At 42.6% G+C, this 4,272-nt stretch overlaps 1 long non-coding RNA gene across 1 annotated transcript; it reads right to left on the reverse strand.

The window, feature by feature from the left end:
- Window positions 1-1,318: 1,318 nt before the first annotated feature.
- On the reverse strand, window positions 1,319-3,908 carry LOC106857772 (uncharacterized). The gene is made up of 3 exons (XR_001403703.2): window positions 3,683-3,908; window positions 1,824-1,978; window positions 1,319-1,434 (listed from the first exon to the last, which is right to left on the reverse strand). It is a non-coding gene; the product is annotated as an uncharacterized LOC106857772 (long non-coding RNA).
- Between the last annotated feature and the right edge of the window lie 364 nt (window positions 3,909-4,272).

A 4,272-nucleotide genomic window follows, 5' to 3' on the forward strand; every position in this document is an offset into this window, starting at 1 on the left:
GTACCTGGTGAACCTAAACTGCTCTCTGATCCTACTCCACCACACCTCGGTGCTCCTCATCCTGCAGGGCTTATTAAATTGCATGGAAAGCTAAACCTGAGCCATCCTTCTTCATTTACACCCTGCTGGGAGCAGGGCAGCCCGATCTCCTGCCATGCAGGGAGCACAGCCAGGGACACCTGCATGGCTTGGCCTTTTATCCCCAGTGCTCTCAGCACAGCACTGGCTCTCAGCAAAGGCATGATCCTCTCTGCACCCTGCTCCTTCTTTCCCTCTATTCTCTCCTGGTTCTGACAAAGCACATTGCCCCAGACAGCCTCTGCCTTCGCAGAGACAATTCAAAACTCTAAACTCTGTGAAGAAATCTTATCTCCACACCGAATCTGACCCAGTTCTAAACTGAATTCTCCTCCAAGCATAACACACAGGACAACAAAACATTTGGAAAATGTTGGTTTTACCATATCAGAAGCCCAAAACCACATTGCACACATCTCTTAATGAGGGTAATAAGCTTTAACTTAACAGCCTCTGAACTGAGCTCATCATCCACTTCGAGCAATCCTCCCTCCAGTGCCTTGTAGGGCATGCTGGGATGGATTGGCCAACATTTCACACCTTTGCATTTGCCAGCATTTGTTTCTGGCTCCTAAACAAACACAAAACACGCTGAAGATTTCCAAAGGGTATCCAGAGGGGGCAGAGAGTCGGTGCAGATGCTGCTGATGAGCTTATTGCAGTGCTCACCCCCCTCCTCACCTTACAGGATGCTTAATTACAACAGGCTTCTGTGGGATTAGCACCTCATAGCTCACAACTGTTCTGCTGAAAGGTGCATGGGGCTCCTTCTGCCTCTCTCCTCTCCCTGAATTATCAGAGAATATTTCCCTTCCTGCTTCTTCTTGCTTTATCTGCTGTCCCACAGAGCAGGTGTGCAGCTGCCTGGCTCCCCAGGCTGGCAGACACTCGCTGGAAACAGCCAAGCACAATCCTCTTCCCTGGGACTGCCTGCATTCCTGTGTAATCCAACACACCAAACGTGACATTCTAATACATAGGACAGTTCTTTTATGCAAAGCCTGGAGATCACAAGGACAGTGCTGCAGCTGGTAAAGAATTTCCCCAGCAGATCAGCTCACCTGCCTGAGCTCCTGCCTCCCAACAGGCTCATGCTCAGCAGTGCCACATCACAAAATGCACTTGCCCACATTCAGTGTCGCTGTCAGAAGGGGCAGAGTTTCACATAATTCTGCTCAGACTCGTGTATGTCTCGAGAAGTGATTTTTGGCTCACTTTCTCTAGCTTGCAAATTACTTACAGTGCTTACTTGTGTACTGGTGTTTAGAAATTTGGCTTGATCTGTTTCAGCTATCCAACTTCACAGCTTGTCCTGATAGCATCTCTCAGGAGGAAAGTCCACAAATTCACCTTGCTCTGTAAAAAGACAAATTTACCTTTTAGAATGAACATCAGTTTTATCTTTGTATGATCTCTTACCAGACAATAATGGTTATGAGCCTTTTCTGGCCCTGAAACCAGTTTACTCAGGTAGTTTCACCAAGCAATTAGGTTTTGAAACACAGAAGCAAACTCACAGTCCACATATAGCAGTAGTTAGGACCATCTCACAGGCTGACTTAATGCTTTTCTGATCAAGATTTCTATAGAACTGGGCAAACATATCTCCTCAAAAACATATTGCTTCAAAATCTGTAAGTTTAGATGGGGAAATGCAGATTTGTGCCTAGCTCAGAATGCACTGGGTTATGTTTTCTGCCATCATCAATGCAAGCTCTGGAAGGAAAGACAACTCTGGCTCTTACCTCCAGCTCAATGCAGGACACGAAGCATTTGCTGCTCAGCCTCCAGACATGCAGCTCAGTGCCCATCAGGCTGTAGCTGTGGTGCTGCTGTAGTTTCTCCAGAAAGGTGAATGACTTAGGGGTGCCTGCCAAGGACCCTATTCCCTTTTCCCTGTCTGTGATGTCAAAAGGAGAGTTTGCTGTTGCTAACACAGTATTACAATTAGCTAAGTCATCTGCAATTCACTGAACTGTGAACTGCTGCTCATCACACAAATCCTAAAACTGATCAAAGTTCTCTGCCCTATGTCCATAAGTGGCCATCCCATGGCCTGAGAAGGTGATCACCAATTTTTTTTTTTCATTTCCTCATTAATTTATTTTCCCTCCACATTTCACTATATTCGGATTTCTTAGATAAATTCTTTACATGAACATATTTCAGCCAGCAGGTTTCTTTCAAACCCTCCACATTGATTATTGACCAAAGCACCAGGCATGATCCATGGCAGGTCCTGCACAACTGCTCACCTGAGACATGCAGGGCTGCTCCTGTTCCTGGCTTGCAAGAGCTGTAGCTGCACTTGGAAGGAGAGTTTTGATAATGCATAGGCAACTACTGACTAGAGCAAATTAATTGATCTTCTTTTCCATGAATTTCCATAAAAAGAAAACTAATGCTGATATGAATAAAACGGAAAAGGGATGTGACTACAGAAGTTTTTGTCCTTAATGTCATTAATATTTCCAAGTGAAAACACACTATTTTCACTGTAGTACTATCCAGCCTATCAAAAGTGTTCAATGTGAATTTGTTTTTTACTCAAATGTGCTTTATGTCGTTTCAACATTAAAAAAATGAGAGTGCATTATAAAGCATGTATGCATATTTATGCTTACCTGACTATAAACTATCAATAACTTCTTTATGTTTCAAAAACTGCATTCATGAACAATTATGTACTCAGCTGTATGAAAGATACTGCACTTCACATTAAAAAGTTAATGTAGTTCTATGATCAAATTTAGCCTTTTTTAATTGTTATATATTTTCCTGTGTATTTTTCAGATCCTGACTAAATGCTCATACTTCATCCAATTAGTTAATGAGCAATATTACTAGGAAGGAACTGCAATTTTCCACAAACCTCAGAAATTATGAACACTGAAATAAGAAATAAAAAATAAGAAAGAGATCAACCGACTTCAAGCCCTTTCTTAGCATTTGATAACACACAGTGTTGTTAACATTTTCTCCAGTATTATTCTTTCTCCCTTTATCTCCATCTCAGAAGGATTTGCAGCTCGGGTCACTGTAAAATATTGCACTCTAACACGTTGTGCCTGAAATTTTCAGTAAGGCACACAGCTCTTCTTGGCTTTCTACAGGCATCAACTAGTAAGTCTTCCAGGCCTATCTTTAAATCTCAGCCTTTAATACTGCTGGATATCACAGCACAGATATAGATTTACTACTATAGGTCTCTTTAACCAACTGAAAATAAAGCATGACAATATGGCATTGCCACTTTGGGGGATAGGCTGCTACAAAGGAGATGTATGAGCCCTTGAAATTGATTGTTTGAAGAGCGCCAGGACATAGATAGAGGGAGAAAAAATAAGAAGGGAAGAGAAAGAGGAACTCATTTGTAAATGTAGACAGATCCTTCTTCAGATATCATTCAGGGGATATCTGGTTTTACTGGTCAGATATAGTTTGTCTAATGTGACTTCAAAATCATTGTTCACCCCTTAAAATACCTTGGTTGTATGAGACAAGATATGAGTCTTTAAGAGGCTGGCAGGGTGAAGAGAGGAAGAGAAGGAGGGAGACAGAAAGTCAACAGATCAATAAAAGCACTTTAGGATAATGGCTCTACCTTGAGCAGACCAGGTCTGGATTCCAGGCCAGCCCCAGCACTGCCAGGAAATGCAGGTTTGCTTGAGTGAAATGTTGAATTCACAGCATCATGGCAGCAGGTGAGGTTCTGGTTCTGCCCCATCCTGTTCCAGGGTTGTGTTCCCCTTCCTGCTCATCCTTGATCTCAGGCAGCATCCTGAGGTCAGCAAGAAGAGAAACAGGGAGCCTGTGGGTTTGCAGCTTTTTGGAAAGAAAGATAGTAAAATAAAGCATTATTTTGCAGTGCAGTGAAAAGCTGGGGCACAGAGGAATAAGAACATTGTTTCCCCTTTCCCACCTTTTTGGTTTTTTCTCATGAGAAGTTACATGGAGACAACAAAGAGCCTGGGCTAGGTCAGGGATGATGTTCCAGGAGTCAGATCCAATATGCTGCATCTGGGCACCACCTCCAAGAGGCTTCCCAACTCGATGGAATTTTATTACAGTAAGGGCCCCATCTACTGCCAAAAATTTGCAGTGAATCAAACCACATATTAAAATATCTTTTCTTTCATTGAAAGACTTTGATTAAATAACTCTCAACCATTCCACTGCACTTTTCATCTTTCA

Source organism: Sturnus vulgaris, chromosome 17, assembly GCF_052056855.1.
Source record: "Sturnus vulgaris isolate bStuVul1 chromosome 17, bStuVul1.hap1, whole genome shotgun sequence".
In the NCBI taxonomy this organism is placed as follows: Eukaryota; Metazoa; Chordata; class Aves; order Passeriformes; family Sturnidae; genus Sturnus; species Sturnus vulgaris.